Source organism: Ranitomeya imitator, chromosome 9, assembly GCF_032444005.1.
Source record: "Ranitomeya imitator isolate aRanImi1 chromosome 9, aRanImi1.pri, whole genome shotgun sequence".
Classification (NCBI taxonomy): Eukaryota; Metazoa; Chordata; class Amphibia; order Anura; family Dendrobatidae; genus Ranitomeya; species Ranitomeya imitator.
This window is the reverse complement of record NC_091290.1, coordinates 10422016-10432667: the sequence shown is the minus strand read 5'-3', so window position 1 is coordinate 10432667 and position 10652 is coordinate 10422016. Positions and strand designations below refer to the sequence as shown.

General features: G+C 44.5%; 1 long non-coding RNA gene across 1 annotated transcript in view; it reads right to left on the bottom strand.

Annotated features, from left to right (window-relative positions):
- Positions 1-8099: 8099 nt before the first annotated feature.
- The window catches only part of LOC138649541 (uncharacterized), a 36648-nt gene continuing 34095 nt past the window's right edge, over positions 8100-10652 (bottom strand). Inside the window, exon 3 of the long non-coding RNA XR_011315321.1 lies at positions 8100-8416. This is a non-coding gene — a long non-coding RNA (uncharacterized lncRNA). The remainder of the gene's footprint in view (positions 8417-10652) is intronic.

The window sequence follows — 10652 nt, the reverse complement described above, 5'->3', positions numbered from 1 at the left end:
ATTCCTTCCTCGTTCCTTCCCCAGTCATTCTCCGTTCCTTCCCCAGTTCTTCTCCGTTCCTTCCCCAGTTCTCCTCCGTTCCTTCCCCAGTTCTTCTCCGTTCCTTCCTCTTTCCTACCCCAGTTCTCCTCCATTCCTTCCCCATTCTTGGCACTGTGCCCACTACAGGAGTTCCGCCATTTCTCAGCTTGTTGGTGAGAATCCAGGGACTGGTTTTCTCAATGAGACAGGAGCTTCCGGCTTTCTGTGGTTTTTTCTTTGCTTCACTTACTACAAGTTATTGCATCTCCCAGGTACAGACAATGAGCTGCATGAGAATGAAGCTGCTGAGGAATGTGACAGGCGTACTTTACAGTAATCTTGTAAAACACTGGGCTCTTTTCTCTGTGATTTAGTAATTTTTTAATGCAGCACGGGGCTGTTAATGTTTAATGGCACAGCGTCCATTCAGCGCAATCTCGCTGCACTTTCTCGGTAGCATTAGATGTACAAAAAAAGGGAAGAAAATCCTGAAAAACCAAAGTGCTATAAAAAGATGATAAAAAACATGAAGGAGACTTAAAGGGGTTGTCCGGTGATAATTTACTGATCCTTGGGGGTCTGACTGACCCCTGGGACCGTCACCGATGGGCAGATTGGGGCACTCTTATTTGTGCACATGGCCGACCGCCGCTGCATGGAAAAAGCCGAGCACAGCGCTCAGCAGACCTATAGAAAATGTATGGAGCCGCTGTCAAGCATGTGCTCTGCTCCGTGTGGATCTCTATTTTTGGGATCACGGTGATCAGAAGTGATGTTTGGGAAAACCCTTTATTGGGAGTGGGGACTACTCTTTGCAGCAGCTCTCCTCTCCATGACCTTATGGTGCATGCAGCTTCTCTTTCTTCTGTGTCTCCATCCTGTGACTGCAGAGAAGGATCAAAGCGAGGAGCCTTCAGGTTAGACAGTAGGTAGAAGTATCAGTGCGGAATAACGGCTGGAGCAGCAATGGACTACACGTACCATCCATACCTGGTGCGGGGGATGCAGCTGCAGCTTCTCTTCTTCTGTGACTACTTGCTGTGAGAGGGGAGAAGAGGAAGAAGAAGTGAGGAGTAACGAGTAACAGCTCAGCGCTTCTCTGGGGGCAAATAACCTCTTCTTCCAGGAGTCTGGGAAAGTCAGTTACAGTCTCTATCGATTGGTCAAGTAGCCAATGAAATAAAAAGTCACATTTCCTTGCAAATATTCAGACTGACTGATGTATCCGGGAATGTTTTCCCCGATGTCAGACACACTGTAACGTGTCCTAGCCGAAAGCAGAGAACATCGCGGCTCGTGTCTGGGACCCTCAGATGCTCCGTCTGTGATGCAGTCAGGGGGTAACATCCTCCTTGAGTCACCAAACCCAGCCTCCTCCATCAGACACAGATGGAGAAGTGCGATCCGTCACTGCACCGAACACGTCTCCTCCAGAGTCCAGTGGTGGCGGCTTTACACCACTCCATCCGACGCGTGGCATTGTGCTTGGTGATGTACGGCTGTGTGCATGGATTGGTATTTGGGCACTGCATTATTATTTTTGCCCTATACGCCATATATGACCACACACATATTTAAATTCAATGTTTCAGAGTCTTCTCAGTAATAAATCATCCCGCAGATATGTGTTGGCTCAATATTCGGTAAATGCATTTCGTGGGGATCTTGGCCGTCACTCAGATGCACAGGAAAAATTTTGCAAAAGTCCAAAACCAAAGCGAAGATAGAAAAGCGACAGACGATTGTGCTGGTGGTGGAGGAGCCCGTATGATAGAAAAGACGTCTGCGTGAGAACGACCTTTGTGTATGAAGCGTCCTTCTCTCCAGATTTCCCAGCACAGAGGCCAATGTGTCCTGAGCGCTGATCGCTCTCCGCACCGCGACACCTGGTTACGATTCCTCCACAATTAAATCAATGTGTTGATAAACAATTACATTGACTACAATCGTCATCATCGCGGCCCATGAAAGCGTTCTCAGAAAGGCACATTCCCATATGGAGCTGCCGTTTGTGATGCATTTCCTGCTATAAATGGCCGGATAACAGATTATTCATTCCCACCTACAGGAGAATCAATGACGGCAAATCCATCACCCCCCGACGAACCTCCTGTGTACAAACAGTAACTGTACGGCTGCCACAACCCCCCAGATGTGCACCGCTATAAGACGACAGCCACAGGCGCAAGTGGGGTCCCGTGTAAGCCCCCGATCAGACTACAGCATGCAGAGATTTATTATGTTTCACCATAGACCACACAATGTCGTATTATAGCGATGTTCTGGGGGAGAACGGAAAATATGGCATCTGGGGAGAGAATACTGCTCCACAGAAAAGAGTCCGGGAATCAGAGTTACTCCATACAAGTATTCTATCGCCTCACTCTAAAGATTATATAATGACTATATCCACCCTCACCCCTGCACCTTACATCCTGTATTGTACTCAAGAGCTGCACTCACTATTCTGCTGGTGCAGTCACTGTGTACATACATGACATTACTGATCCTGAGTTACATCCTGTATTATACCCCAGAGCTGCACTCACTATTCTGCTGGTGCAGTCACTGTGTACATACATTACATTACTGATCCTGAGTTACATCCTGTATTATACCCCAGAGCTGCACTCACTATTCTGCTGGTGCAGTCACTGTGTACATACATGACATTACTGATCCTGAGTTACATCCTGTATTATACCCCAGAGCTGCACTCACTATTCTGCTGGTGCAGTCACTGTGTACATACATTACATTACTGATCCTGAGTTACATCCTGTATTATACCCCAGAGCTGCACTCACTATTCTGCTGGTGCAGTCACTGTGTACATACATTACATTACTGATCCTGAATTACCTCCTGTATTATACTCCAGAGCTGCACTCACTATTCTGCTGGTGCAGTCACTGTGTACATACATTACATTACTGATCCTGAGTTACATCCTGTATTATACTCCAGAGCTGCACTCACTATTCTGCTGGTGCAGTCACTGTGTACATACATTACTGATCCTGAGTTTCATCCTGCATTATACTCCAGAGCTGCACTCACTATTCTGCTGGTGCAGTCACTGTGTACATACATTACATTACTGATCCTGAGTTACATCCTGTGTTATACCCCAGAGCTGCACTCACTATTCTGCTGGTGGAGTCACTGTGTACATACATTACATTACTGATCCTGAGTTACATCCTGTAGTATACTCCAGAGCTGCACTCACTATTCTGCTGGTGCAGTCACTGTGTACATACATTACATTACTGATCCTGAGTTACCTCCTGTATTATACTCCAGAGCTGCACTCACTATTCTGCTGGTGCAGTCACTGTGTACATACATTACATTACTGATCCTGAGTTACATCCTGTATTATACTCCAGATCTGCACTCACTATTCTGCTGGTGCAGTCACTGTGTACATACATTACATTACTGATCCTGAGTTACCTCCTGTATTATACTCCAGAACTGCACTCTCTATTCTGCTGGTGCAGTCACTGTGTACATACATTACATTACTGATCCTGAGTTACACCCTGTATTATACTCCAGAGCTGCACTCACTATTCTGCTGGTGCAGTCACTGTGTACATACATTACATTACTGATCCCGAGTTACATCGTGTATTATACCCCAGAGCTGCACTCACTATTCTGCTGGTGCAGTCACTGTGTACATACATTACATTACTGATCCTGAGTTACATCCTGTATTATACCCCAGAGCTGCACTCACTATTCTGCTGGTGCAGTCACTGTGTACATACATTACATTACTGATCCTGAGTTACATCCTGTATTATACCCCAGAGCTGCACTCACTATTCTGCTGGTGCAGTCACTGTGTACATACATGACATTACTGATCCTGAGTTACATCCTGTATTATACCCCAGAGCTGCACTCACTATTCTGCTGGTGCAGTCACTGTGTACATACATTACATTACTGATCCTGAGTTACATCCTGTATTATACCCCAGAGCTGCACTCACTATTCTGCTGGTGCAGTCACTGTGTACATACATTACATTACTGATCCTGAATTACCTCCTGTATTATACTCCAGAGCTGCACTCACTATTCTGCTGGTGCAGTCACTGTGTACATACATTACATTACTGATCCTGAGTTAAATCCTGTATTATACTCCAGAGCTGCACTCACTATTCTGCTGGTGCAGTCACTGTGTACATACATTACATTACTGATCCTGAGTTACCTCCTGTATTATACTCCAGAGCTGCACTCACTATTCTGCTGGTGCAGTCACTGTGTACATACATTACATTACTGATCCTGAGTTACCTCCTGTATTATACTCCAGAGCTGCACTCACTATTCTGCTGGTGCAGTCACTGTGTACATACATTACATTACTGATCCTGAGTTACATCCTGTATTATACTCCAGAGCTGCACTCACTATTCTGCTGGTGCAGTCACTGTGTACATACATTACTGATCCTGAGTTTCATCCTGCATTATACTCCAGAGCTGCACTCACTATTCTGCTGGTGCAGTCACTGTGTACATACATTACATTACTGATCCTGAGTTACATCCTGTGTTATACCCCAGAGCTGCACTCACTATTCTGCTGGTGGAGTCACTGTGTACATACATTACATTACTGATCCTGAGTTACATCCTGTAGTATACTCCAGAGCTGCACTCACTATTCTGCTGGTGCAGTCACTGTGTACATACATTACATTACTGATCCTGAGTTACCTCCTGTATTATACTCCAGAGCTGCACTCACTATTCTGCTGGTGCAGTCACTGTGTACATACATTACATTACTGATCCTGAGTTACATCCTGTATTATACTCCAGATCTGCACTCACTATTCTGCTGGTGCAGTCACTGTGTACATACATTACATTACTGATCCTGAGTTGCCTCCTGTATTATACTCCAGAACTGCACTCTCTATTCTGCTGGTGCAGTCACTGTGTACATACATTACATTACTGATCCTGAGTTACACCCTGTATTATACTCCAGAGCTGCACTCACTATTCTGCTGGTGCAGTCACTGTGTACATACATTACATTACTGATCCCGAGTTACATCGTGTATTATACCCCAGAGCTGCACTCACTATTCTGCTGGTGCAGTCACTGTGTACATACATTACATTACTGATCCTGAGTTACATCCTGTATTATACTCCAGAGCTGCACTCACTATTCTGCTGGTGCAGTCACTGTGTACATACATTACATTACTGATCCTGTGTTACATCCTGTATTATACTCCAGAGCTGCACTCACTATTCTGCTGGTGCAGTCACTGTGTACATACATTACATTACTGATCCTGAGTTACATCCTGTATTATACCCCAGAGCTGCACTCACTATTCTGCTGGTGCAGTCACTGTGTACATACATTACATTACTGATCCTGAGTTACATCCTGTGTTATACCCCAGAGCTGCACTCACTATTCTGCTGGTGGAGTCACTGTGTACATACATTACATTACTGATCCTGAGTTACATCCTGTAGTATACTCCAGAGCTGCACTCACTATTCTGCTGGTGCAGTCACTGTGTACATACATTACATTACTGATCCTGAGTTACATCCTGTATTATACTCCAGATCTGCACTCACTATTCTGCTGGTGCAGTCACTGTGTACATACATTACATTACTGATCCTGAGTTACCTCCTGTATTATACTCCAGAACTGCACTCTCTATTCTGCTGGTGCAGTCACTGTGTACATACATTACATTACTGATCCTGAGTTACACCCTGTATTATACTCCAGAGCTGCACTCACTATTCTGCTGGTGCAGTCACTGTGTACATACATTACATTACTGATCCCGAGTTACATCGTGTATTATACCCCAGAGCTGCACTCACTATTCTGCTGGTGCAGTCACTGTGTACATACATTACATTACTGATCCTGAGTTACATCCTGTATTATACCCCAGAGCTGCACTCACTATTCTGCTGGTGCAGTCACTGTGTACATACATTACATTACTGATCCTGAGTTACATCCTGTATTATACTCCAGAGCTGCACTCACTATTCTGCTGGTGCAGTCACTGTGTACATACATTACTGATCCTGAGTTACCTCCTGTATTATACTCCGGAGCTGCACTCACTATTCTGCTGGTGCAGTCACTGTGTACATACATTACATTACTGATCCTGAGTTACACCCTGTATTATACTCCAGAGCTGCACTCACTATTCTGCTGGTGCAGTCACTGTGTACATACATTACATTACTGATCCTGTGTTACATCCTGTATTATACTCCAGAGCTGCACTCACTATTCTGCTGGTGCAGTCACTGTGTACATACATTACATTACTGATCCTGAGTTACATCCTGTATTATACCCCAGAGCTGCACTCACTATTCTGCTGGTGCAGTCACTGTGTACATACATTACATTACTGATCCTGAGTTACCTCCTGTATTATACTCCAGAGCTGCACTCACTATTCTGCTGGTGCAGTCACTGTGTACATACATTATATTACTGATCCTGAGTTATATCCTGTATTATACTCCAGAGCTGCACTCACTATTCTGCTGGTGCAGTCACTGTGTACATACATTATATTACTGATCCTGAGTTATATCCTGTATTATACTCCAGAGCTGCACTCACTATTCTGTTGGTGCAGTCACTGTGTACATACATCACATTACTGATCCTGAGTTACATCCTGTATTATACCCCAGAGCTGTACTCACTATTCTGCTGGTGCAGTCACTGTGTACATACATTACTGATCCTGAATTGTATCTTGTATTATACTCCGGAGCTGTACTCACTATTCTGCTGGTGCAGTCACTGTGTACATACATTACATTACTGATCCTGAGTTACATCCTGTATTATACTCCAGAGCTGCACTCATTATTCTGCTGGTGCAGTCACTGTGTACATACATTACTGATCCTGAATTGTATCTTGTATTATACTCCAGAGCTGCACTCACTATTCTGCTGGTGCAGTCCCTGTGTACATACATTACATTACTGATCCTGTATTATCTGCGATCGTTGTACGGTAAAGCGCTTCGGAATATGTTGGCGCTATATAAGAACATAATCCGTAAATATTCCTACTTGAGAGCAGAATCCTCACTAAATATAACTTTACTGTAATTCATAGACATGATGTCATTTGACAGACTTGTTTTTGGAGGTTGTGGTCTTAACAAGTCTGAAATTTCTTGCCAAGTCTCTGAGAAATGGGGTCCTTCCTCTACACGGTTCCTCATATTATAATGTAGTGGCAGAGGGGGAGAATACAGAAAAACAATCCACCTCTGGATTCTCAGACTTGTAAGGCAATGTTCACACTTTGCGGATTTTGCTGCGGATCCGCAGCGGATTTGACCGCTGCGGATCCGCAGCAGTTTCCCATGAGTTTACAGTACAATGTAAACCTATGGGAAACAAAAAAACACTGTGCACATGCTGCGGAAAAAATGCACGGAAACACAGCGGATTACATTCCGCAGCATGTCACTTCTTTTCTGCGGATTTTCACCTGCTCCAATAGGAAACTGCAGATGAAAATCTGCAGAAGAAACCGCAGTAAAAACCGCGACAGGTTTTCACTGCGGATTTTGGAATTCTGCTGCGGAAAAATCCGCAGTGGAATCCGCAAAGTGTGAACATAGCCTAAGAGATCAATTCTATAGAAGTTGAGCATCCGTCGCTCTGCTCCATTCATTGTCTATGTGACTACTGGAGTAAAACAAACGAAAGAATGAAAATCAGAATAAAAAGTGCAGAATATGCAAAAAACATAATAAATCTTTAAAATAGACTACATATAAACAGTTGAAACAAGAAGTTTCCATCCACTATATAAAAAGACACATCTGCAGGTTTTTCTCAACATCTGACATGAAATCCGAAGAAACCTTTCCCATTTTAGATCAATTAGGATTACCATAATTATTAATATTTGCCAAATGCCAGAATAATGAGAGAGAGAATATTTTACGGTAATTTTATTACTTACTGCAAAGTCAGAAGTTTCCATACACTAAGATTACTGTGCCTTTAAACAATTCTGGACTGCCGAGACACACCTGTGGATGTATTTTAATGCACACCTGAAACACACTGCTTCTTTGTGTAGCATCATGGGAACGTCTAAAGAAATCAGCCAAGATGTCTTGAAGAGAATTGTGGATTTGCACAAATCTGGCTCATCCTTGGGTACAATTTCGAGATACCTGAAGTTGCCTCTTTCATCTGTACAAACAATTATACGCAAGTACAAACAAGATGGGAATGTCCAGCCATCATACCGCTCAGGGAGGAGATGGGTTCCGTGTCCCAGAGATGAACGTACTTTGGTTTGACATGTGCAGATCAACCCTAGGACAAAAACAAAAGACCTTGTGAAGATGATGGCGGAAGCTGGTAAGATTGTGTCAGTATCCACAGTGAAACAAGTACTGTATCAACATGGGCTTAAAGGCCACTCTGCCAGGAAGAAGCCATTACTCCAAAACAAAAAAAAAACATAAAAAGCCAGATTAATGTTTGCAAATGCACACAGGAACAAAGATCTTAATTTTTGGAGACATGTCCTGTGCTCTGATGAAAGTAAAATTGAACTTTTGGGGCATAATGACCATCGCTACGTTTGGAGGAAAAAGGGAGAAGCTTGGAAGCCTAAGAACACCATCCCAACTGTGAAACATGGTGGAGGCAGCATCATGTTGTGGGGTTATTTCATGCAGGAGGGACTGGTGCACTTCACAAAATAGATGGCATCGTGAGAAAAGAAGATTATGTGGCAATACTGAAGCAACATCTCAAGAAATCAGCCAGGAAGTTAAAGCTTGGGCGGACATGGGTCTTCCAAATGGACAATGACCAGAAGCATACTGCCAAAATGGCAACAAAGTTGAAGCGTTCCAGTGCTATAACCTCATTAAGTGACAGTGGTCAGAATTGGAAAAATTGGCCCAGTCATTATTATTAGCAGGAGTTATCCACTATATAATTGTCTAAAGGTCACTTCAGTCTTTCTGTCCTTCTGTCTTTCTGTCACGGATATTCATTGGTCGCGGCCTCTGTCTATCATGGAAATACAAGTCGCTGATTGGTTGCAGCAAAATAGCCACGACCAATCAGCGACGGGCACAGTCCGGAAGAAAATGGCCGCTCCTTCCTCCCCGCAGTCACTGCCCGGCGCCCGCATACTCCCCTCCAGCCACCGCTAACACAGGGTTAATGCCGGCGGCAACGGACCACGTTATGCCGCGGGTAACGCACTCCGTTAACGCCACTATTAACCCTGTGTGTCCCCAACTTTTTACTATTGATGCTGCCTATGCGGCATCATTAGTAAAAAATGTAATGTTAAAAATAATAATAATAAAAAAAAACCTGCTATACTCACCCTCCGTAGTCCGCCGAGCCGGCCGCCATCTTCCGCTTTCGGGATGCATTGCGAAATTACCCAGAAGACTTAGCAGCCTCACGAGACCGCTAAGTCATCTGGGTAATTTCGCAATGCATCCTGGGAACGGAAGATGGCGGCAGCCGCGCGCTACAAGGGGCCCTTGGATCAGATGAGTATGTTTATTTTTTATTTTGTAACCTGTGACATACGTGGCTGGGCAATATACTATGTGACTGGGCAATATACTATGTGACTGGGCAATATACTACGTGGCTGGGCAATATACTACGTGGCTGGGCAATATACTACGTGACTGGGCAATATACTACGTGACTGGGCAATATGCTACGTGGCTGGGCAATATACTATGTGGCTGGGCAATATACTACGTGACTGGGCAATATACTACGTGACTGGGCAATATACTACGTGGCTGGGCAATATACTACGTGGCTGGGCAATATACTACGTGACTGGGCAATATACTACGTGACTGGGCAATATACTACGTGGCTGGGCAATATACTACGTGGCTGGGCAATATACTACGTGGCTGGGCAATATACTACGTGGCTGGGCAATATACTACGTGACTGGGCAATATACTACGTGACTGGGCAATATACTACGTGGCTGGGCAATATACTACGTGGCTGGGCAATATACTACGTGGCTGGGCAATATACTACGTGGCTGGGCAATATACTACGTGACTGGGCAATATACTACGTGGCTGGGCAATATACTACGTGGCTGGGCAATATACTACGTGACTGGGCAATATACTACGTGGCTGGGCAATATACTACGTGGCTGGGCAATATACTACGTGACTGGGCAATATACTACGTGACTGGGCAATATACTACGTGGCTGGGCAATATACTACGTGGCTGGGCAATATACTACGTGGCTGGGCAATATACTACGTGGCTGGGCAATATACTACGTGACTGGGCAATATACTATGTGGCTGGGCAATATACTACGTGGCTGGGCAATATACTACGTGGCTGGGCAATATACTACGTGGCTGGGCAATATACTACGTGACTGGGCAATATACTATGTGGCTGGGCAATATACTACGTGGCTGGGCAATATACTACGTGGCTGGGCAATATACTACGTGACTGGGCAATATACTACGTGGCTGGGCAATATACTACGTGGCTGGGCAATATACTACGTGGCTGGGCA